The sequence below is a fragment of the Passer montanus genome, unplaced genomic scaffold, assembly GCF_014805655.1.
Source record: "Passer montanus isolate IOZ18808 unplaced genomic scaffold, ASM1480565v1 scaffold28, whole genome shotgun sequence".
Classification (NCBI taxonomy): domain Eukaryota; kingdom Metazoa; phylum Chordata; class Aves; order Passeriformes; family Passeridae; genus Passer; species Passer montanus.
The window spans coordinates 279,172-305,453 of record NW_024367483.1 but is presented as its reverse complement, the minus strand read 5'-3'; the positions used below and the strand labels follow the sequence as shown (position 1 = coordinate 305,453).

Genomic DNA, 26,282 nt, shown 5'->3' with positions numbered 1-26,282 from the left:
ATGGCTAGTTTCATGTTCATCACACCCTTCCAAATCTGTTTGGGCTCCTAATGACAAAAATTCCTCACTGGAAAAATTGTGGGGAATACAGCTTTAAAGATCCCAAACACTATGGAAAGTAAAATGGATCTCAGGCTAGACAGATAGAATTTATTAAAATAAAGTAAGTGATATAGAAATCACTCAACTGTTGTGCCACAGGACCTCCCCCTTTTCCTTTCCATGGAGACAGAAGGTACATACCATTTTTTCTACACAGGACACTATATGGTTTAAAAACTATGCTCTGAAGGTCAGTTTTTACCAAAGTGATGCATGGGTTCAAAACTTTTTCTAGGGCACATGGCCTTTGCAGCATGGGCAGTGACTGCTCCTGCAACAAGGGGTGCTCAGAGCTGCCAAGGAACAGAAAATTGAAATATTCCCATAATTTCATATATGTTAAACCAAACCAAGGAGAAACATTTCCCCCAAATATTTGCATGGAAATGGATGGTTTCCTTCAATGAGCAATGCCTCACAAGGAAAAGCAAACAGTTCTCAGCTCCAAAGCACTTTAAATAGTCTCAGTTAAGATGCCTTTCCTCACATAAAGCTCCTCTGGGGCTGAGCAGGCAGAGGATGGAAGTTTCTGCAGCACCATCCACTGTTGCTGGCACTTGGCCTCAATTCTTGGCTGCTTGTGATAGGAAAATGAGCATTCATTGTGTCCAGGAGCAATCAAGATTAAAAATAAAGAGAAGTATTTTAAGGAAGATTTCTGGTCTCCTCTGTCCACTGTGAAATGAATTTTAAATTGCCCCTTCAGCAAATAAGTTATTTTTACATATATGGGAATAGAAAGGTAAGGGGAAAAAATAGGCTAATGCTGAAACAGTGGCACTAAAGTTAATGTACTGAAGACACAGACATTTTTACTTTTCATCTTAATAGAAAAAAAAATAGTGTTAGCATAAAAGCCAACAGGAGACTCTAGGGTATTTTCTAATAGCTCAATCACATTTCTTGTCTTACAAGTAATCATTATTTGGGTTCTGATAGCATTTGGTACTCAGACTATTTTTTCTGGAATGTTTATAAAATCTAGCTTCCTACAGCCATTCATAAATATGTTTTCCAATCAGAGATATTCAGGTAACAATGAACAATTAAGCTCAAAATCCTCGAGCTGCAGTGTCCATGTGCTGGGGAACTGGAATATGGTGCTGTTGCATGAGACAAACCTTGTAGATCACTTCTAACTGAAAATATTCTGATTTTAAACAGCATCCATGCCCTCCAACAGCAGGATGGGCTGCAGGGAGTGCTGTTCATGGTCACAACTGGCTCTTGGGAAATGATGACAGGAATTCTGTCCCTACAACACCAGGGATGTGGAGAACAGCCTTTCCCTAGGCATGCACACTTCTGATCCAGCCCTGAAACATTAAATTGCCCCATGAGCTGCCATTTCTCACCACAGCAACTCCAGCTGATGGTGCCAAGCACACCAAGGGGGTGAGGGAGTTCCTTTTCCTCTGCAGAAACAAGAAACCAACCCTTGCCCTCTGATGCTGACTCCTAGACAGCTGTGCCCCTCCACACTGACAGAAATGGAGAGAAACGTTCACTTCTGCCACACAAGTTATGGGACAAAGCAGCTGGCAAGAGATGGCTCCTGTGAAGAAGTACTCCCATGACGGGATAAAGCCTCAAGTTTTGGCTCCTGGAAGCCACCTCCAGACATGCTCCACATCTCCCAGCTCACACAGTCACTGCCTGTCCCCTGATCCACAGATTGCGCCTGTGAGGGAAGCTCCATACTTGGGATTTAACTCCTTCTCATGCTTCCTTCACTGACAGCCCTGAAAAACCTCGATTTCGAGCAGCACTTGGCAACCCTTGAAACACCATAAGCACCTTTGGGTCTTCTCATCACAAATATTTAAAAAATGTTTAGGCAGGGTCCTGGGGCATGCCCAGTGTGAAATGCCAGCCTGGGCAATTCCAAGAGTGCTCACAGCAGCCCAGGTTCATTTACTGACAGGCTCTCAGACATTTCCACCCTAGGCAGAAGTGGGTCCATGGGGCATAACTCACCGCCTGAAAATTCCTTCCTTCAGATCTGCTATCTGCCAGTTGAGAGGTGTCATTATTCAAAACAACAAGCCTAAAGAGGTAGAAGGCAGGGGAATAATTCTGAGTCAGGAGTATGAAGTTATTGCCACAAACGAAAGGTCATTTCACCAATTATCTTCTGCACATATTTTGTATTAGATCCTGCATTATTAGGTTCACCAGGCTTTCTTCTGATTGCTATAAGGAGAACTGAATATTTATGTAGAGCAAAAGGTTAAATTATAAGTCATTGAAAAATTATGATGATGGATTTCAGTTTAATAAGCAGTGACATAAGGAATAAAATATATATGCATATACATAAAGTAAATATACTGTACTTAATTGATTGAAAAATCTGCTTTCCTATTCTAGGTGATCTCCCACCTGTGCAAGGAAAGCAGCATCAGGAAGGGTTTCAGATTAAGCACTAACCCCTGCAGTGATTAGGCACTCCACAGCAAGGCAGTTTAAAAGAGTTTAATTTCCTTTACAATTTACCATTCTGATCGATAAGCCTTTTGTAATTCCATTGTGTTAACACAAAACCACCTCCATTTCCAAATGTTGATACAGAACAGAAGCCTCATTTAAAGCCAGATTTTGTGGATGTTTTTTCCCTCCCCTTGCCCACCTCTTTCAGAGCAGGTCCCTGATTTTGCAGAGGAGCTGGAGGGCACCAGGCTCACCTGTGAGTGATGGGGCTGGGTGGGGGCCAGGCTGGAGCCCAGGCACAAACCCTGTGGGCTGGCAGTGACAGAGACAGATGCCTCTGTGTAGCTGTGCAGATGGCACCAGCAAGGCATCTCTGGCTGCTCCAACTAGGGAATGTTATCCCACCAAGAAGTGTCTCTGAGCAGAGATAAGAGGAGCAGGGGGGAAAGCATCAGCTTGCCTATCAAGTGGGAGAGATCTGGAGGCAGACTGAACAGCAGAGGAGAACAAAATTCGAGTGTTCCAAAAGCAACGATCTGGCCCAGGGGGCTGAAATCTGGGGAAGTGATAAGGAGCTGTAATAGAGTCTATCAGAAGGATCAGCAGCCTGACACTCAGGGAAACTCACTTGGATGTCTGTTCAGCAACCCTAGGAGAGGGGGAGAGGGAGAGAGGAACAAGTGGGAGCTCCAATACTTGAACTAGCACTAGAAGAGATTTTCCTGGGCAAACTCTAGAGCTGAGCACCACTCACTCTGTAGGAAGAACACAGGAATTTATTACATTAAATTCCAAGTGTAATTCAATGAGAAACAAGGAAACACCCCTCCCCCCCCCAAAAAAAAAAAAAAAAAAAAAGGAAAAATAAAACCACAAGGGTGATGTCACTATTTACTATCACCAGATCTAAAGCACCCCAGAAAGGAAGCCACTGATACATATGGCAAAGAACTTCATCTAGGGATGTTGATAAAGCAGCACAGAGCGACACTGACCACTTGGAATTCACTGGGATCATCTCTGGATAAACTCCCCTAACCACCTCAAGCTACCAAAAAAAAAAAAAATAGAGAAAGTACTAGAGGGAAGTTATTTCTGCTCCAGTCCTCACTAACAGGAGAATAGAAGAGAAGCAATTGAGAATTTGACATATGGGAGTAATAAATAACACTGTGGATTAAAGCAGTCCAAAAAAAAAAGCATGAGTATATACATACATAATTATTTTAAGTAAAACAGCTTTTCTTCTGATAGAGAGGAACAGAATGCATAGCAAGACCATCACGGCTGTGCCAGAAACAGGCACTTGAAAACAGAAAGAAACATAAATCATATGTCAAAAACAAGTTTACATGGCTGAGGAATACAAAAGCACCAACATTAATCACTGTGCATTAAAGACAAGACACAAAGCTAACTAGAGAGGGACAAAATGCATCAGGAACAAATTGGCTTACATATAACAAGAGGAAACAAAGGAAAGCAAGACCTCGTTCCTAAAGAGAAGATGATGCATTTACTCCCTTGTGCAAGGAGTTCACCAAATGGGGAGGTGTCCTCCTCCTCCTGGGGTAACTAATGGGAGAGCAGCCCAAGGGCTTCCTTTTCCTCCCTTAGAAGGTCTTTGAAAGGATAAATAGACAGGTACTTCTCTGCAGTTCTCCAGTGCCTCCTTGATCTCCATGGGAAGTTCTCCATTGATAGGGGATAATTAGGGAATTGCACACTGCTAGGATCAGTGGGAGGGCACAGCTCTGTCTGTAGTGGTTACAAAGTGGTAGGTTGGCTCCAATAAAGCCTAAATTAGGGCAGCATTCCCCTATCATTATCTTTGATTTCTCTGGGAAACCAAACAGCAGAGAGGGAACGTTGAGCTGTCCTCTCCAATCCAGCTGTGTTTGCACAACTGACAAGGACACAGAGCCCAAACCCTGCTCGCCTCATAAACACACAGGAAAGAAGGAAACACACATCTGGAAAAGAAGGAAATATTAAACGGTGCTGGGAGCTACGGTGCAACCAGTGACAGATCCTGAAAACAAGCTGGTCCTGCAGGACATGTGAGAAAGCACATTTTGAGGCAGCAGAAGCTGCTTTTAATCTTGTATCTCACTGATGTCTTGTGTTGCTACACTATTGTGTTGATACTACAAATATTATAGGAAGATTTCTGAAAATTTTGCTTAAATTTTAAACAAACAAACTCTTTGGAAAATTAAACTGATGGAGGATTTCCCTATATTAGCACTGGCTTAAGTCAGTTTTCATAGGAGAAGTACACAAGGAAATACTAGATTGAGTTTATGTTTGCAGAGTGCTTAATAGTGCTTACAGCATGAGCAATGCCAGGAATGCAGCAGAACCAAGTTTTCAACCATTCACAGTTTAAGAAATGTTACATTTTAAATGGTTGTTATTGAAATGGCAGCTATAGCCTTCACATTAAAAGAATTTTCCATTTTGTGTGGGAAAAAAGCTAGTCCATCGGAGTTCTATCTCACAAACCCCAACTCCAAAAGCTTACAACTGAAAATGGATTAATATAATCTGACCAGAAGTAGTTATGCAAGGAGAGGACTATGGTTCAGTGAAAGAGGCTGTAGACTTGAATCAGATGATTTCTACCTTCCTAGAGGGAAGGTGGTCTGCGTATTAAAGGGAAGCGAAGCTTTTGTTTGCACCAAAAGCCATAAAAACACATCTTAGGAAGGAACAGCACAGAAAACCAAGCAGCAGCCAAGGATCAGATCAGGCAGACATCCATCACAAATAACTTCAGTGTACTTGATGGCTCTCTGGTGCACAACTTTTTTTTCCAAGTTTCCTCTGCCTTTGTAGTTTGATCAATCTTGTCTCAAGATCTAGAAATCAAGCATGAGATGATGCTGCTGTAAATCACAATCAGGCACCAGAGTGGTGACGTGGGGGAATTTGCTGTCATTATTTGATCTCCAATGGTTTTCAATACTGCTTTGCTGTGGCAATAATTTGCATTCTTATTAAGATGAATTAAGATCATCATGTTGTATCATAACATACCCCATTAATACAAAGCAGCTTTGCAGCTTTATCAGTGATATTAATTTTCCACAAAAGCCCAATATCCTTGCACTAAAAAGCTTTTAATGCTGTTACCATTATACTGCATGAACACAACAAATCCTTTCTATGGCTTCCCTCTGTATTATAAAGTATTTTATGTACATTTTGCTCAGCATATATTGGAAGCACAGGAGTTGTGTCAATACTGCCCTTGTACTGCTGCTGGCTTTCATACCCAGAGATAACAGTGCATTAACACACCCCACTGGATTTAGTTTAACAGCTGAGCAATGAGAAGATAACCACTTATAGAAGTTGATATGATGCTGGAGCCATTTGGACCAGGACCAGGCATAGATGCTTTGTGTGATGGGGAACAGGAGACTTTCCCTCTACCCCCACACACTCTTATTTTGACTTGGGAACATGATATACTTTTAAATACACTCTCTTCGAGTGGTGTGGTGGAGAAATTTCCTCTCTAAAAAGCAGGAAGCTATTTTTCAAAGGCTACCTTTTAATTTTGAAAGAGACTGCATTCAAGCCAGAAAATCAGCTACCAATATTTTTTAAGTGATCTAAAGCATGACAAGCTTAGCCAGCAATAGAAAACCCATACAATCTATCCACTATTGTCTGAGGGTTAATATAGTTATACCAAGCCTATTACTTCTGAGCCTCCTAATGAAAAATGTTCTATTTAACAAAGTGAACATCAACATCCTGAAGAGGCTCTTCTGCTATCTGTCTTCTACCTTTAATTTTAATTAAGAAAACAAATGGACAGTAAATTTGAAGCAAAGAATCAACATTAATCTCTAAATCAAAACGATTTGCATTGAGATTACAATTAATCATATGCATGAAATATCTTATTTAATAGGGTGATGCCCTGAGTTACTTTGTTTAATCACTAAAACAATTCAATTTCCAAAATTAGAATTTGGAACCATTCCAAACATAACCCATTAAGATTATCAATCCAGCAAGAGCAGTGACACTGAACCTCTGAAAAATAAACTCTCCAAAACTTTTTATTCCTGTGCTGAAGAATGTAAAATGGGACCAGACAGAGAGAACCTCAATTAAAAACAGGGAGGGGTAATGCAACATCTAAACAAGAAGATGACCCCAAGACATTTGCACTTGAATTTGTTGGTGACATTACTCAATCCCCATTCAAATAAAGGCCACAAGGCCAGATTTTAACCTTGAGTAATCAAATCAACTCCACAAAATTACTGGATTTACCTCCAGTTACAGTGGGCATGGGTTTGGTTAATTAATAAAGATTTTGTCAACATCCTTAATGAAGAGCAGAAAGGACACAGTTTAAGCTTTGCAGTTGGGAACAGCAGCTGTAATGGGGGACACTGCACAGAGATTAGGTCTTGGCCCAGATACACACACAGGCTGTCACCAAAATGTACCAGGGTACACCAGTGATGGCTTCTAAGCCTTTTATTCAGGTTAAACACTTAAAAATGTCTCTTCGGCCACCTTATTCAAACAGAGTTACCATAATCATGGTCCACACCCTCCTGTTGTTAGAGAGAATCACACATCCCTCCCAACAATCTCTTGCTGTCTTCCAAAACAGGTGGAGGCAGGATTTGAGCAGCCAGCTTTGATTTAGCCTGGCCATAATATTTCAGCCAGCACATCAAAACATGGGTGGAACACTTCATGGAGACATGAATTTACACACACACACACTTTTTTTTACCTCCAGCCAAATCCCATAAGTCTTGAGACGCTGCCTCAGCAAGATGAACACAAGACTATTCATTACAGGGATCAATAAGCCTGTCCTCTCAGGGGCTCTTTTCCTCTTGCCCCACTTAGCTTTCCACTCTGTGGCAGGGTGGATTTATTTAAAGGATAAAAGTCTTCTTCACTGAAGACTGCCCAATGATTTCTGTTCTCTTCTTTTATTCCAGCACTATGTCTCCAAAAAAATATAAAAAAAAAATTTAAAAAAGGAGCAGGGAAGAGAATGAAGAAGAAACTGGGTCATGGTGCTCTAGACACCCTAAAATGTGTTTGTATGTTTTTGTGTCACATCTTAATAGAGAAGAGCAGTCACATTCTGCTTTCTTACTTAAATGACACTTCTCATCTAAAAATTCATTTTTCAAGTAGATTTTCCTCACTCTGTGTGCTCAGAGTCACCCTGCCAGCAGAGGAGAACAAGTCCTTCTGGCTCCCTGCCCCCTCCACGTGCCAAATCTCCTCCAGTGGCACCTCAGCCACCTTCTCCTTTTCGCTCTCACACAGTTCCAGCCTCTTCCTGCTTTGCAAATCCACCAGAAGAGCCAGCAAAGCAAAAAGTACCCCCAGCTCCAAAGCCAGAGCTGGCACTGAGACCCACCCCAGCACATCCCCACCTTCACACAGACCACCAAGACCCCTGCTATGAGACACTGATCCACCTCAGCCAGGGACAACCACAAAAGACAAGAAAATTCAGTGTTACTCTTCAAACCATCAGCCCAGAAGGGGTGAGAAATGCCCCTCCATTCTCTCATCCTGAGGAAAACACAGATTTGGCCATTAGAACAAGGTTCTTCATCCTAAAAGCTTCTTGAGGTAGAAATGTACTTTTTATGTCACACAACTCTCTCTGGATCTTTTGGGAAGATGGCACATGGCTGGTTAGGGAACACTCCTAACTCTAATCCTTATTTCTCATTTGCTAGAAAACATTATTTTGTTACCTCCAGGGATGTTAAAGGCTTGCCTTTGCCTGGGTTGCTGATGTGTGTGGAGGAAGTACCTGCAGTTAATGCTAAAATGGGACAAGATACTGGAGGAGGCACTATTTTATTTCATTAATAAATAAATAAAATAAGTTCTTCTCAGCTTGTCTTCTTGACATATCAACTCCCATGTCGCCTTCAGGCAAGAAATAAAGGATATTAACCAACAAATCAATTGTGTGCTGCTTTCGGAGTGCAACCTGATAATGGGTTTCCTAAATAATTCTCACTTTTGCTGGTGCCAAACCAAAAGAAGGGTAAATACAGCAGCAGCCCATCTCACCTCTTCTGAGCATGCACAGGGATTGGAAGGGAGTCAGGAGCAAACTATTGGACTGCTCTGTTCCCTAAAACCCATGGTGAAAAATTCAGCACGACAACACCAACACCTGAAACCAAGGGCTGTGACAAGAAGGTGACACTTCCTGAACCTGGCTGTTGCTCCAGCAGGAGCACTTGTCCTTCCCAGAGGTGCTGGTCCCCCTGGAAGCTGTGCCAGCTGCAGCTCCTCGGGGCAAGGACGAGGCCCTGCCACTGGAGGAGACCCAGCCAGCCACGGCCACCCCCGTGGCTGGGGAGGCCTGATTGATCCCATTCATGGGGAAATGGAACACCTCGTGCTGGGGGAATCCGATCCTGCTGGCTGGCAGGAGAGGGGATGCTGAGCAGAGAGTGATGAATGGAGAAGAACTGATCCTCCCGGCCCTCGCCATGCAGCCAACTGCTGCCTCAGACAAAGAGGGCTATGTGGAATGCTACCAGGCAGCCTCTCAAATCATGCCACAGCTTATAATGCCTCCCCAAACCTCCCCCCTTCCTTTTTAACAGCTACTTATGTGCTAAACAAGCTCTTTTTCTACACGTTTTGAAGACTGACAGCGGAAAAACATCCCTGAGGTACCGCAGCCTTATCTGGCCAGCTGCCCCCAGATCACGTCCCACTTTCTCTCAGAAGCAAGGCCATGAGAAGTTTTCAGAAAAATCTAGAGGAGGCCAGGCCAAAAAACTCTTTCAAAGAATAGAGACAGATGGAGGGACATTTTGTGAAGCTTCCTTGTCGAGACAGCCAACAGGTAAGGAAGGAACAGGAGGGAGGATGTGCAGAGCTTTCAGGGCTGAAGTGCGCTCTGTCAAAACCCAATGAAGAATTACTGTTGCCTTTTGACAGTAAGCATCACATTGAAAAAAATAAACTCACCAATCTTGATACATTTTTTTTCCCTGAATTAATTCCGTGGCATGGTGAGGCAGGAGAGTGGCACCAATCCCTCTGTGAAGGGCAGGAGCACACCTCTCTCCTTCAGGTTCGACCCTCAAATCTCATTAATTGCTGCAGCATCCTCAGGGCCCGATGTTTGCCCACGACACTCCCGAAAGGAAAAGGGAGGGAGAGGAGATGAGCGCACCCCACATGAACAGAAGGCTGACTGCTCCATCTGGCTCCCTTCCACCCTCTCCCTCAGAGTCCCCAGGGCAAAGCTCTGCTAACAAAAAGGGGCTCTGCAAATACCACGCGAGATAAGCACGGTAGCACACACGCAGCTTTTGGCATCTGTTCATCATTAAAGATAACCTCACCTGGATGGCTGGGGAAACGGCCCACCTGCTCTTTAAAGATAGGTTTCATCTCTCTCACAGCAATCTGCCCGTGCTGAGTGATGCTTTAAAAATATACCAAGACATGGTGCTAACACTGAAGCATTTCCTTACCCAGCCAGGCAGGGATAAGATCTGCATCTCACAAAAGGCCAACATATGGTGCTGATAGCTCCCTGATTATGTCAACATTTATTAGTTAAGTAAAAATCACCAACCTTCTTTAAAGGAAGGAGCCCAGATGCCTGCAATTAATATTTCTCTACTCCACTGAAGAAACTGTAATGCAATTCCTAATGTCTCTACTTGAGAAGGCTCAAAACTCACAAATTATGTCATTAGAAACTGCAACGGGGTAACGAGAGGCTCCGTATAATGTATTTTCATTAGCCGAGGCTAATTGGAGCCAAATGAGTAAAACAATGCAGGGAGGGCGAAGCAACAGAAATCCTTGGGTCTTTAGGAGCCGAAATAAATGAGGGTAATCAGTGGTGTATGCAGAATACAGCATGTTCAATTAATATAAATGGGAGAGCAGTCAACTGCGGCGCTCTGCCGGGGCACACGCGGGAGCTGGTGGGCAGCAGATGTCTCCTTGTGCTGTGCAAACACCAGCAGGATGAGACAGGGAGGATGCTTGTGTCTGAGACACCCAAAGCAACAGGATTTGGGGGTGAAAACCCACCACGAGGTTTTCCTGAGCAGGGAAAGCAGCACAGACCTGGGGAGGAGATAGCTGCCTGTTTGTGGGATACCCGAGAAAACAGAACTAGGTTGAAAACCTCCACAAATAATCACAAGAGAGATATCTGAGCAGGGGAAGCAGCACGGACCTCAGGAGGAGATGGAAAATGAGAGGAGACAGACATCTCTTTGAGGGACACCCAAAAACACAGGACTGGGGGCTAAAACCCAAAAAATTGTCAGAACAGGGGAAGCTGAGCAGATAAACCAGCATGGACATTGAAAGAGATGGAGAAAGGAAACACCTGAATGTGCCACTCACCCTATGTGAGTGACACCCAGAAATCAGAACTAGGGGGTTAAAACCCCCAAAAATCACCAGAGGAGGGAAATCTGAGCAGGGAAAGCAGCACAGACCTTGGGGGGAGATGGAAAAGGGGAGGAGATGGCCGCCTGTCACATTAGAGGAAAGGCAGCTTTAGTCGTGGCAGCTCTACCCTTGGCAGCTCCAACACTCGCCACCTGCACGCACAGATATTTTGTGGGGGTGGATTCTCTGATCCATCCTCCTCCTCCTCCATCTTTTCATCACGTCAGTTTAATTGTTACAGTAACCACAGTAAATTGATTTTGCAATTTAGCTTTCAGACCCTTCTGAAGCGAGAACAACCAACCTTGTCTTTCGCTTCAATCTTCTTCTCAATAAGATCAAGGCTGCTGTCCCTCAATTTTCTCCTCTTTTAGAAGAGAGAATAATGATTTGCTTCTGGTCCAATCTGTGGCAGAACAATATTTTTTTTCCATTAGGCAAATCCCCTTTTTTCATATTATGCTTTGGGACTTAAGGCCTTAGAGATGATGCTATTTTGTAGCTCAAAAGCCACAAGTGCCTATGCTTTTTCAAGTTGCTGGCATTTGTGTGGAATTCTTGATACACTGTTTTTGCCTTTCCCAAAGAGGAATTGCCAATAAATCTATTATTGTTCTCCAAGTACAAAGCTAAGAGGGTCACATACCTGTAAAACACTGAATTTCACTGTACAAATCCTACTGAAATTAAGCAAATTATATGAAAGCTTAGTGAGCTATCCATCACTCACAGCCACAGATATCCTGTCTCTTTTTCCTATTCTGGAAAACAATAATAAGGTTCTGTGTCCATTAATAAAATTGCAATTTCATGATCAAGTCTGCACTGACTAACCTTGTCTTTCATCACTTCTCATCAATAAATGATGCTCTGTGACTAAAGCACTGGATGATAAACATGTTTTCAGTCAAAGACCAATTTTATCTTAAAGCAATTAATCCATTTTTGTTTCAGCATTTATTACACAGGTTTTGATGGAGGGTTGCTCTTAATTCCAAGATTCCCCTCCCTCCTAATTCACTCCCAGAAAAAAATAACTTTCACACTGAAGAAGTCTAAGGGAAAAGACAGAAATTGAATACTAGGAAGGTCAAAAAGCTTTATCATTGTGAAAATGAAGATGAGGCAGCATTTCCTTTTGTGCCCTACTACACTGATTGTGTCTGAAGATTAGGACAGACAGCAAATTATACAGGAGCTGTCCATGCCATACAGCCAGAATTAAAAAATAGCCAAACACACAAGATGGCACACGAGGAGTGGATTAGCAAAGAATTAAATAGAGAAGCAAATAATTAAAGATATTATGATCCTAAGTCCTGCAAAATTACTGATGAGCAGCTGAACATTCATATCTAGGAGCTGTTAAAATACATTCCAAGTTCCTGAAATTTGCCTAGAAATTTTTATCTTAGCTTGGTTTGTTAGTCCCAGAAATCCATCTATGTATATCAAATAAAACAAATCCAAAGAGTTCCTACTGTAAAATCAAACTGCCCTAATCCTGAAACAAGTCTTTGAAAGAGGTCTGAGGCTGCATTATCCTTTAAAACCCAAGTAGAGGCCAACTTCAGACCCTGCTAATGCCAAATCCAGAATAAGTACGTGAATTCACTGAAAAAAAAAAGAAATTAAGCTGAATTAAGACAATGATCTGCTCCTTGGATCCCTTACAGATGCTACAAAAGAAGTTTGACTTAGGTTTAAATTATTTTTTCAGAAAAAAATGCATTCCAGGGATATTTCCCTGTGAAATACCAGAGAGAAAAAAAAAACCCAAACAGATTACTGATGTTCATGCAAATTTTTTTTTTAAAATCTTAAAATTCTGCTCCAAAATAATTCTGCTCCCTTCCTCCCTCAGTGATATATGACAAGGAGAAAGGAAGAATATACAGATCCAAGAGGAGAATCAATATCTGTTTTTAAACATAAAGAAGAAGCTGTGAGAGTAGGACAAAAACCACATCACTTGTTTGAGATTAAATCCTGGTCCCTAATAAGACTGTGGGGAAACCTTCAAGAAGTCTATAGATTTGCCTCTTCTGTTTTAATATATTCCTCCCTCCATTTTTTATGTAACTAAACATTAAAAAGGTTAAAAGAAAAAAAATCCTGAAGCATTCCTGTAAAACAGCCCTCCCCAAAAGAAAAAAAAACCCTCAAACCCATACTCAATTAAAATAGTATTTCCCCCAAAATAGCATGAATATGTAAAGCAACATTTAAAAATGCCCGTGTGAATAATCTGACGTGGAGAAACTCTGATGACATTTATTTCCATTTTAGAAATTAATCAGGATGAGTATTTCTATTAATAAATACATATTTTGAGGTAAGAATAATTTTCTAGAAGATGGCAGGAAAAACACAAGTCTAAAGGTGTTATTCCCAAGCACAACATCCAAACCACCTTCCAAGTAAAATCCTACAGATTTTGCTATTTTAGCAGTGTTTTGCTTCCACATAAAAGAGTGGGAGAAAGGACAGGGGGATGGTCATTGAGAATGAGCTGCACATTTTTTAGCACATATTTGTAAACATAAAATATTAAAATATCTCAGTTAATTCCCATCTAGGAAAGTCCTAAAGGATCTGCTGAGGGTCAGGAGCTCAGCTCCAGGAAGCCACAGAACACAAACAATTCAGGTTTTCCAGACAAACAGAACTCAGTGAAGAATCTGTTTTCCCAAATGATAGGGAAAAGTGTGTTCTGTGCAAAACCTGGTTCAGCTTTTACTATATAGGTCAGGGTATGTAGGGCAGGCAACTTGTGGGACACCAGAGGTGCCACTACACAGCCTACCTGCAGCAACTCATTTTTCCAGCAGCCAGCCCATCCCAAAGGTTTCTCTGATAGATTGCTTAGGTTAAGCTCCTGCACCCCAACTTGTCTTAATGTTCATGTTTGGGCATCAGTGTCCAAATGCTCCCTGTTTCCCACCAGCCCAGCATCCTTGCTTTTGTCCTTGCCCTATATTGTCTTTGCTATGGAGGGAAAAGGAAACAGTGGCTTCCAAAGATGATAACAGGAGAAGGCATAATAATTGAAAATTACTCTCTCAGGCCTGGATATCAGACATAGAAACAAGAGCTGACCCAGTGACCTTCCCATCAACAGTAGCTAGAACAGGGATCTTGTACTATTATTTTGTTCCTTGAAAAAATAAAGCTCAAAACACTACTGCTAAACCCACAGAGCCTCATGTCACTGTATAACAGAAGAGTATTTCATGTTGCATTTTACAGCATCAACACTTCAAGAGCACAAAACCATCCATGAACATTTCCACTGCACCAGAGACAGAGAAACCCTGGTTTTCTGGACACTTCCCAGATTTATCTCACAGCCAAATAAAATGAAGATCATTCAGCTGATGTTTATTTGCCAGACTCTCAGCTGAGGCTTCCCCTCTGCAGTGCCCAACTGAGCAGATTAGAAGAACACCAGAGAGTGTTTCTCTGCAGATGTTCTTTATTTGCCAAGCAGGACCTGCAGCAGGGGAAGGCCTTTCTGCCATGACAGGACATCTCAGGCTTTTGGGATTCCTCACATGCTCTTCTTTGCCCCAAAAACACCCTCCCCTTTCACAGCTCCTTGGAATCAGACAAGGAAGCAGCATTGCTGGCATCACAGGCATGAAGAAAGCCTGAACAGAAAGTCACAGACAGAAGCAAAGGTTGGGTTTTTTTCTCCCCTCGTTGCCACTGAAGTGCTGATGAAGTTGCACATCATTCCTGTGCTTTAAACATTAAAGCAGCAGGTAAAGGTCAGCACGGTTTCTAACTGCCCTCTTAGCATGCAAGTTTCAATTCTGATTTCTCTTTTAAAACAAGAAGTGATTCTCTGTCCTGCTTGTGTTTTTACAAAAAGAGATTGATTTGCTCTTGAGCAATAAACACCACTTCTAAGTACAGTTACAGAGGGAGTAGAAAAACCAAAGTATGGGAGCAGCAGGGAGAAGAGAACACCAAGACTTTTTGCAGACCAGACATGAGGCACTGAGGTTTTTCAGAAGGGTCACCACCTGTGCTAAAGCACTAACACAAACAGAGGCTATATCCATTTCCAAAAAAAGGCAAATAACCAAAAAAAGTCTTACACTCACCAACACCAAATAATTTCAGAATACCTTAGCTCAGGCCAACAAGCCTGACACAGACACAGGGAGAACAAAAGCTGCTACAGCTTTCATTGTCAGGTCTCTTTTGAGAGAACTTTCACCATGATCATGAAGACCAAGCCAGCAAGGACTAACTCCATCCCTCCATCCAACACCACCACCAGCTTCTAATTTCTGCTCCAATACCCCACCACAAACAAACTCTAGTTCTCAAAATGACCAAACAGGCTCCTTTTAGCAATAATCTCTCTCCCTGGCCACCATTGCTATTATCATGTCAGTTCTGGATACCAGGCCCAGGAGGACACCTGAAAGACCAGCTCACACAGACTGTGGGACACACAAAATGTATCCATTTTTGTGGCCATTGGGCCACACAAAAATGTTTTCATCACCTGCTGCTTTCCCCCAGTCTCTGTATTCAATTCCCACAAACCACATGGGATGAGATTTTTATACCACCTGAAGTGAGACAGGGTTGTTTGAGGGTTCTTTGTTATTCCACCTGATATTGCTATAAAACATTACAGAAATGAGAGAGGAACTTTCACCAACCTTCTCTGCACCAGGGCAGGGGGCACACCAGGGTCAGCCAGGGGATCCTTCTGCTGGGGGAAGAGCTCTCTCTGCTCAAACAGGGAATCTTCTAAAAGTTCCTCAAAGTAAAATCCCCTTCTGCTCCAGAACAGAGGAAAAGCCTAACATCCCTTGCTGCCTAATTTTTATATTACACTACCATCAGCCCTTGCTATTGACAAGTCAGCTGTGATTAATCAGCCAAGATTCATGAACCAGGACACTCCACAAAACACAGATTAGTAGATTAGCATACACAGCTGACTTTGCCACCTGAACAGCACTTTACAAACATTAACTAATCAGAGTTTCCAAAACTCTCTTCACCTGGCTCCCTCCTATCTCTTTCCCCTCCTCTTGCTTGCTTGCAGGGGAGCTCCTTCCCCTCCCAGCTGTGAAAAATCTGTATTCTGCCCTACCCACACCTTAGTTGCTCCCTCATCTTCTCTTTTCCTCTTTTCACCCTCAGGCATCCTTGTTCCAATTAAAAACCCCAGATGGAGCAGCTGGAAGATGCCTAAATATCCTAATGAACAGTGAGATGTAACAAAGAGATATTTAAGGCTTCACAAGGAGGTAAGCAGCACAGAGGGAAGGAAATGTGAGTGACAGAAATGGGGTAAGGCATGTTTGCCTAAAAATGAGGATAACAGAGAGCTCCAAAAAGCAGAGAATAAGCAGAAAAGAGGAAAAGAACCAACCCCATTAGCATTTGTCTTTCCTTATCAAGAGGGTTTCAGGTGTGGTGAGTTTCTTGTTGCAAGCTGCCCGTGGAGACACAGCACCATGTAAACCTGTAGGAAAGAGCAGAAGCTGATGCTGACAGATATGTAAAATCCACTGAAATTCAATAGCTCTGGTTTCATTCCCCATAAATTTCCAGATATCCACAGAACTGAAGTGAGATGTGAATAAAATTCACTTTGTATTCCAGAGAGAAGAAAGGAAAACTATACCATAAATACCAAAGTTTCAATATAAGCCTTCTTCTTTCTGTTCAGGATGGCTTAGAAAAAAATAAAATTACAATAGAAATTTCAATGAGAGAATAAATCATTTCATTTTAAGTCAATGTGTACACAAAATCCCACTGTAATAACTTCATGGAATCATGGAATGGTTTGGGTGAACCTTGAAGTTCAGCTAGTTTCACTCCCTGCCATTGAAATCCCACTGTAATAACTTCATGGAATCATGGAATGGTTTGGGTGAACCTTGAAGTTCAACTAGTTTCACTCCCTGCCATGGTCAGGGACATCTTCCTCTATCCCAGGGTGCTCCAAGCCCATCCAGCCTGGCCTTGGGCACTTCCAGGGATCCAGGGGCAGCCACAGCTTCTCTGGGCACCCTGTGCCAGGGCCTCCTCACCCTCACAGTCAAGAATTTCTTTCTAATAACCCAACTAAATCTCTCTTATTTTAGTTTAAAACCATTTCTCTTTGTCCTATCACTGCAAAAGCCCATCTCCCTTTTTTATATAAGCCCTCTTCAGGCACTGCAAGGGGCTCCGAGGTTCTCATGTCTGCAATTTCCAAATCCCAGGTGCAGCACCTTGCACTTCTTTGTCACCTTCACTAATTCATGAATAAATTTTAAAGCAAGCATTTGAAAGTTGCTAAGAAAACAGAAGTTCTCAAAAGGCCTTTCAAGCAAGGTGAGGAGGAAACTGTGCTGCAACATCTCCAGCCTGATAACCTGATGGAAATGTCTGTACAACAAAATACAGAGATACATAGAGAAAAAGAAGTTCAGCTGGTGATGCCAGATCCCCAGGATCTCCGAGCAGGTTCAGAAGGGGTGAATCACTCTTACTTTCACCCTTGCTCATGCTGCAATAGTTCTGCACTGTCAGGTGCTCTGTGAGAGTCCACCACGGACTGGATTTCTTCCCTTGAGACACAACTTGCCTTTTGTGAGAAAATGTCAAGGTTCCTGCGAGATGTTGCAGACATCAGACACCTCAGGGGGGAATTTGCAATATGCTTTTGGTACTCAGTCCTTGATTGTCTGGTTGGGGTAAGAAAGGTGAGACCAAGTGGTGCCTTTCTGTCTTTAACTTTCTTTCACAAAAGTATGATTTGATTTCCAAGAAAAATCTGGGAATTTACCGTAGGCCGATCTCCAAAGACAGTCACAATGCAGACAGGGTCTGTACCTCAGAGCACACCTGCCTTGTTTGCACAGTGGAATCCTGATTAAAAACCAACGTGTAGGATGGCCATGCTAGGAGTTTCTCTTGTTTTGCTGGAGATGGGGAACAAAAAAAGCATTGTGGTAAAATGGCTCAATAAATTACGTGCAGCAGAGTTAATGCAGGTGTGCTTTCTTGGCCATGGAGCAGGCAAGGGACTCAAGAAGTGACTCTGAGGCAGGGAAATTTGAGACCAGCGCTGCTGCCTTCAGCAGAAAACTGATTATTTGGAATTAATGTTAATAAATCTAGCTCTCTTTTCCGATACCCACTCCCCCTTCTCCCAGCCCTGCCACAAAGACGCTGCTGGCCGATGACAGTATCCAGCACAAAACAAACCCTTCCCCTTCCTTTGTGTCACGTATTTCCACTGATACAGAACCTTTGTGTCTCTTGCCGTGGCTGACATGCCAGCCAGAGCCAGCAATCTTCACTTGGCAGCAATTTCCATGTGAAAGGGATATTTTGAAGAAAGCCTGTGGGTCGGAGCCAAGGTAAAAACTCCTCACTCTCTCCAGCAAATGCTGCTTTTCCAGTGTGAAAGCATTGGGCCACTGCCCTCCAAACCACTGTTCCCATGGATTTGCCCCAGGTTGGAGCCTGTCATCATCACAGCAGGAGTAGGAAGAGGGGTTTTCAGTGGGACGGGGATAGCCAACAGCACAGACATTGTTTCTTCACAAAGGAAACAAACTTGAGCCCGAGGTTTTGGCCGGCAACACATCCCTAATGCAAACAGTTCTATTGCTCTAGGAAGGGTGACTGGACCTAGCAGGGAGAGGAATAACCCCAGGCAAGGGCTGACAGCTAAATCCAGGTCATGGAAAATGAGAAGCACAGTACACATTTTTAATGGACTACCAGGGGGTGAAGCCAGGCAGTTTAGGTTTTGTTTAAATTTTTCAGATCAAGATTAGGGTGCCCTCCCTGCATCACAAGTTACTGCAGACCTGAGCAAGACTTGTTGGGCTGCAAACACCCTTGCACGGAGCGAGCACTGCCAAAGAATGAAGCTTTGTAGAGCCAGGGTTTCAGCGAGAATGAAATGGCCCATATTAGTACAGCTGGGTTTGGGCTTGCCCACAGTGTCCCTCGGGAGGGACAAGCCCTTCCCAGTCACCTCAGCATCCAAACTCCTCTCCTGGCTTTCATCACGCCCTGCCACCATCAGCTTTCCTGCCGCCTCCCCAGCGTGCCCGACACCTGCTGCTCAAGGAGGGACGGCGGTACCCCAGGAAATGCCACCCAGGGCTTTGCCCCCGGACTCTGGGCCAAAAAGGGAGGGGGTTTAGTCAGTAAATCTGCCTGCTGCAGCCACCCTCTCCTTGCAGGACCTCAGCGCCTTCCTGCTTTACGTGGAGCGAGGCGGGATGGGGGGCAGTGCCCTCCCGGCTCCCGCAGCCCCGTGTGCGGCTGCCGAGCCCGGGACAGCGCGCACGGGATGCTGCGCCGGGATCCCTCCCGTGCGGCCGGAGGAGAGCAAGTTATCCACGATCGATCCCGTGGCAATGGCCTGCGACGCTCGTCCCCTCTTGCCGTGGCACGGGCGGGCTCTCTTTCCTGCCTGTCCTGCCTTTTTCCCGTGCGGAGCGCCGCCACCGCGGGGCAACAGCTCCGCAACGCGGCCGCTGCTCGCACTGCGGGCGGAGCGGGGCTGGGGCTCTGCCCGCTCCTGCCGAGCCCCCCCGTCACCTTCATGGCCCAGGTTTTGCGGCTCAGGTACCTAAATCCCGGGTGAGCATCACCCTGAGCATCATCCCTTCTCCATCCCGTTCTCTCCGAGCCGCCCCTCGCTTTCTCATTCCCGCTGAAGTTTCTTATCCCAGCTTTAACGCGGCCAAGTTTTGTAATCCTGCTTGTTTTACTCCAACTGAAATAAGAGTCTTCAACTAGAAGACCCTCCTCTAGAGAGTTCTGCTTGTAAAAGAAATGATTGCCACAAGGGTTCTGCGGGCTGTCACTCTTCCTGTCCTCCAAGTGAATGTGTGTCATTGTTCTGTGCTGGTGGTCATGAACTATGGGTGGCAGTGCTCTGGCCCTGAAGGAGTTTCTCACTTGTCTGTAATATGTGTAATTTTGAGCTGTCTCCCTGATGTCTCCATAACTGCAGGAAAAATAAAAACTCACCAACACTTTTAGTGTTGGAGAATCAAGGCATTATACTTTATACTGGCCAGGATGCTGTTCTGGCCAGGATGTGCAACAGAAATCATTTCATCCACACAGGGCCCGAGCCTTGCAGAGGAAATCACTCCACCACACATCAATTTTACTAGATTTTTCACACACTTATAGAGTCAAAACCCATAGAAATTCATTGGTTCAGTGTTCACTGGCCCCAAGTTACACAGTTCTCAGTATTTGGTTTCCTATTGGTTATCAATCTCTTCACCTTTGATGTTAATTAGGTTCTCATTCCCTGATTCTCTCATCAAGTTTTTTCGGACCAGGTTTCTCTGACCATGCCAGGGGTGTTGTTTGGTCGTTGATGGTTGCTATACTTTGTGTACCTTTTGTGCTGCTCCCAGTCTGTTGAGACATCAGGCCATGAGTGCTGAAACAGTCCTTAGAAAACAAAGTTAAAATTCCCTTCCCCGGGGCAAAGGCGAACAAAACCCCTGACTAAAGCGATATAAAAATATTTTCAACTCGGTGTCATTTCCAACACTCCCACTTAACACTAAGGGCCTCCTGCTTGGAGGGTTTTTCCCTACTGACAGGCTGGAGCACACAGAGAATCGCATGTGTGTGATGTACTAGCAGTGATTCCACACGGGGGTTTCCACCAGCATTAAAGGGAGGCAATCCCACAAAATACCCTGCACAGTACCCAGGGATAACACATTCTGTGCAGAAAGGCAAATTTCCCCACTGTGACCTCTGGAAAACCATTCCCTGTGCCTATTCCTGCTCTGCACCCTGTCCCCTCCACCCTCCTTCCCCAACACCCCAGTGCCTCTGCACCCTGTCCCATTCACCCCCAGTAATCACCAGAGGACCCCTTATCTCTGTGATCATCTCTGGAAATGCCTTTTGTCTCCAACAGCTCATCTGCCCTGCTCCTCACCTGCTGAGATCAGCTGCCTTCCTACTGGGAAAAAAGAATAAAAAATGAGTCTTGGGAATAATGAGGAGTTCTGAGAGCTTTCAAGTTCCAAAAATAAATAAATAAAGGGAAAGAGGAACGGAGAATTGTGTGCTTCTTTTGATTAATTCCCTTTCTTCCCACCCCCAAAGACCATGCAGTAAATAAAATGAAGTCCAGCCCTGACAGACACAAACCTTGACTGTCTGTTTATAGATGGTGTGAGTGCCAATATTCCAGAGGGACTGTGCAGAACGAATCTGTCAGGGAATCAGAGCACATGTTACAGAGTGTGAAGGTACATGCTTCACATTAAAAACAAATCCTTCAGAAAGTGCAGAATATCCTAAATCTACATCTGCCACGCTGGTTATTCCTGTTGCGTTCTTAAAATTCATCCTGAATTTTATTTTCCACATCTTTCAAGTGTTAGATCTGCAAAACAGCATTATAAGTGCAGCTGTTGTGAAGTTCAGCTCTGAATAGATATGTAGCTGAATGCTGGCTGGAATTCTGATTTTTACCTCTGAATATTTTCCCATCTTCTGGAAGCTGCGCAGTTTGAGAAAACCACCTCTTCTGCCTATGATCACTGATACCAGCACATTTCAGGGTGCAATTTTTTCACATCTGACTCAACCCAGCTCTAGCACCTTTTCCTAATTGCCTCGATTCCTCAGCACCAAATCCCTGTGCAGCTGCTTTTGCTTCTATATTGCCATTACTGTGTCCCCAAGAGCCACATTCAGTGCCACTGATGTCATTGAAAATAATGTCAAGGAGCAGAAAGAAGCCTTGTAAATGACTAATTTATTTCTATTTTTTCAATCCTTTGTCACCATCACCACCTCCTCTCAAAGGAAGCAGACTTGAGGAGGGTCTGTGCTGTACAGCAATTTGCAGTGTAAATTTTGAGCAAAGCCTTTGAGCACACCAGAATTCAGTCATCTGTATTACCAGGCAAATACAACACAGAAACCTGCCCAGTTCTGAGACATGGTTTAGTATCAGCTGATGACCCTATTGATTAATTTTGTATTTTTCATAATGAGTTATAGCTACAACATAGAGTTGCCAGCATTAGATTTCAGTTTGATTTTCCAAGTGCCATTTCTCAGATGTGAGGTTTTTATAAAAGCTTTCCTCACAACAAAAGCCACTTTCATCTTAACAGAACGGTGTTGCAAGTTTGTATGTACAGTTCAACAACAAATTAAAACCTTTTTATTTTCATCTTTACACCCATGAACAGAGGTTGGAGCACAGCAAAACAGGCCAGTGTGCTCCCTCATTTTTCCTTGGAGGTGGAGGAGAAGAATACTATTTCTCCTCTGCTCCTACACATCAACACTGCTGGAAGCTATCACCTCTCCCTGGCTGGACTTTGCCAATAAAAATAGAATAAAACATTTTAGCTCAGCATTCCTAACTCACAGTTCTTCCTACAGAACTTTGCCTGAAAAATCTGTTTCCTCAGCAAACAGTTCATCCCCTTCCCATGTTAGCTGGAGCTAACACCAGCCAAAGGCATCAGCAAGACTTTGCCAGGTCTGAGTTGTGTCTCTGCAGACTTTACAATGACCTGACACAAAAAAAAAAAGTGAAAAAAAGAAGAAAAAAAGAAGAAGAAAACTTTTTTTCCCTACCACGCTCCCCCCACACATTATGGATTTCAAACCATGGCTCACACGTCAATTCAAAAGTATGAAAATTCAGAAGGATGAAAAAAAGCCACAGGAAGGGAAGAGCTGTAAAATATTCTTTTCCCTAATTTCTCAGAACCAAGGTCCCAAGTTCTTTGTATGATTGCATGTTCTCCCCATGTGCCTGTCACCAGCAGACCAAACTCCCCGGCCCCTGCATTTCCTCTGCTCAGAGCAGAGGGGACATCCCCTCACCCTCAGGTGGGTCACTGTCCCCTCACAATTATTCTGCCACTTTTTTTCCTTTGGGACATTCAGAGTGACCAACACACTGAAGGAGCAGCCTGCCCTGGGTGCAAACAGAAAACATCCCCTTTTCTGCTCAGGAACAGGAACAGAGCTTCTTGTTCCATCCCAAATCCTTCCTTCAAGGAAATACAGAGCTAATGGTGCTGTCAGAGCCCCCAGACAAAGTTTTGTGAATAACTTTTTGGGGACAGCACAAAATTAGAAAAAGAAAGTGATTTGATCAATATGAAATGTTATTTCAGCTGAGAAGGAAAAGGGACACTTCTCTCTGTACATTAAATAGGAGAACAAATGCATACAGGTGCAACATTTGCCACAAGCAAGGCAGCAATCCCCAGCACTGCTCCAAGAGACAACTTCCCTTCTACTCACCTCAGGTTTTGGCATACACAACAGGATTTAAAATGGGAAAAATAGAATAAAAAAAAAGAAACAAAAAGGACCCTAATGAGCTTGCAATATTCAACCTGGCATTGCTCCTTGAGGATATTTCCTAGTGTGCACTCAGCAGTTGAGAAAATACTGACAAGATATTCTCTCAAGAAGTCAAAACAGCTTTACTGGCACTTCAGAAAAACTAAGGGAGTTTGACAAAGGGTTTACCACAACATCCAGTCTACATAAAACACTTCTAAGAGCATTAACTTGGCCCATTCAATTTAGCAAACTTTAAGCCCATTTGATGTTAAGTTACTCAAAATGCTCCAAGAAGGGGGAATTATAAGAGGAAGAGACAAGAAGACAGAAAAGACATAGAAAAGCATGCAGGCCACATACACATTCAAAGAATGCAACATTTGAAATTAAAACATCCTAAATACCATTCAGGAGCACACAATTCATCAGACAACTTTTACCTGCAGAGATCAAACTACATCACAAAAAAATGTAGTTACAAATAGAAATCCAGTCAAGCAGCCCTTCACTTTTGACCTGGGATCTGTAGCCATACTTTTCTGGCTCAATTTCACTTCTGTTTCAAAACTGGAATACTACAAAAAGCCTATCTAGAGACAGGATTTCCCTGTTAAAAATAGAGATGGAAGGTGTTTTGATTAAAATTTTGTTTAAACTTTTGTTTAAACAGCCACTGTGACTGGGAAAAGGGGAACAACCTTCCATCAGCACCATTTTCCTTTTGCACACTGAAAATGTCAGGGATTTTCCAACATGTGTTACTATCTCGTGGGGACACTGAGAGCAAAAGAAATCTGGAAGTGAAGTGAGGAGCTCAGAATTTCAAAGTGAAAAGGGTGAAAACTAAAAGATAAAAGAAGTAAAGCTAATTTTAAGCCCATTCCCTAATTTGCAATGCTCCAGTTACTGTGAGCAGATATGGAAATACAAAGCCTCTGATTCTGTCCAGCCCTGCCCAGCATGCAGGAGGCCAGGGGAAGCACACAGGGAGGTAGAACATATACCATCTGATGAGAAGTCCAGATTTAGGGCACTCCAAGTGGATTAGACACAAGGAACTGTCCCAGGTAACTGTACCACCTCCATGCAATTGAAACATGGCATAGTTACTAATTAAACTTACACATTTATAGAATCCTTATGGCTCCAAGGACATGAAAAATCACAGCTGACATCATGCAAGCAAGAGGCAGGACACTTGTGCTCAGCAGTTTCCTACATGTGGAGCCTCAAATCCCAGAAACACATTTTAGGAGAAGCAGACACTTGCACCTCTTCTCTGTTCCCAGGAGGACAGGGTGGGTGGTCTTTTCCAAAGGGCTGCAGAGCTGTCTCCTTGTGTCACAGGACCACTGGAAGGGCTCATCCACACACCAGCTTCTCCCCAAGGAGCCCACAACCAGATATTTTCCATGGCAGGGTTTAAAAAAAACCTATCCATCATGCTTAGCAGTGTCAGCCTGCTGCCAAAGTTTGTCAGCTATAGCCTGGAAGCATCCAACTTTTTTAGGTTGGAATCCAAGCCCTCTGTTCCATATGTAAAAGCTTCAGGGCAAACACAGAGTTTGCACCCGAAGCTCAAAATTTCTTGTGGGTGGTTTTCTCCCAGATGCAAAAAGAGTTAACAGAGTTTGAATTAGAATGTTTTTAACATGTTCATTTTATAATCCAGTGGTTTTATTGTCACCACTGACGCTGTTCATGCTTCCCAGCCAGCTGTAAGGGGGTGGCATCCCGGGCTGAAGCAGGAGCTGCCTTGGAAGTGACAAACCAGCCCTCCTGGGCTCCTACAAAACCTGGCAGATCCACAACACAATTCCAGCCTGGGTCAATAACATGGAAAACCAACCAGCACTGAAATTCAGCTCACTTGGGGAAGAATTTGCCCTTCTATTGCTCTGGAAGCCTTTATCCTTGCTGTTAACCCCTCACTGAGTTCCAAGTAAATTGTGTGATGTCCTCCTGCCTCCAGCAGAGTCCTTGCCTGTTATATCTGGGGGAAGCAGCTGCTGGAGACAGCTGGAAGGAGACTTTTATGATTATTACAGTAGCTGCAATATCATCTGTGCCATGGTTAGCACTCAGATGTTTAGCAGTTTCTGTCACCAACACAAACTGCAATGTAGAAATAATCTGCAGGAAGCCAGGGGAACCCCCAGCACCCCAGCCCAGCATTGTTTCAAGAGAGGGGCAGCTGCAAGGGGCTGGCAACCCCCTGGAAGATGCAGGAGACATTGCTGGGAGCTCACGGCTTGGCCACTGTCAGGATGCCACAGATGTGACAGAATGGAAAATTGAATTGTAAACTGAAAATACTGAGATCCTTTTAGTGTCATGACATGTATTTCTAATGGCAGCATTTGAAGAGTTTGTGTCTCATAAGATGATGTTTTTAATTTCAGAGAAAAAAAATGACTGCTCGTCTGAGCCTTTCAGATGCACATCAGCCAGCAAGTAATTGAAGACAAAGTGTTTTTCTGTAATAAACCTTCATAATGAAGCACCAGAGGAAAATCCTGAAGTTCAACTCAATAAATCACACTAATCTGCAGAATGGGATTTTCCTGCCACTAATCTTGTTAGAGCTGGGGCACTGTGCAAATATATCTAAACACATAATTACTGAAGAGATATTAAACGGATCGATTTATTTCAATAAAAAATGCAAACTTTGAGGAGAATTCATTAATACTCAAAATCCAGCCAGGCAATAAATAACACTAATGAACTGAGAAAAAGGAATAGATGAACAAGTACTGACATGATGTCTTATGCTTATTGCTGTTAAAGAGGAGCTGACAACTACTCCACTTGAAATATAAATCCTGCAAGGGAAATGCTAGAAAGTGAGTGAAAGACTTGTTAAAAATATGTATGTACATATACATACACACATTTTAAGAAAGCATTAGGATGAAAACCAATTTAATTTCATCCTAAGGAGGCCATATTAC

General features: G+C 43.4%; 1 long non-coding RNA gene across 1 annotated transcript in view; it reads right to left on the bottom strand.

Annotated features, from left to right (window-relative positions):
* LOC120504067 overlaps positions 1-15,764 on the bottom strand; it is a 112,469-nt gene extending 96,705 nt beyond the window's left edge. The window contains exon 1 of the long non-coding RNA XR_005627922.1: positions 15,663-15,764. This is a non-coding gene — a long non-coding RNA (uncharacterized LOC120504067). The remainder of the gene's footprint in view (positions 1-15,662) is intronic.
* Positions 15,765-26,282: the final 10,518 nt, after the last annotated feature.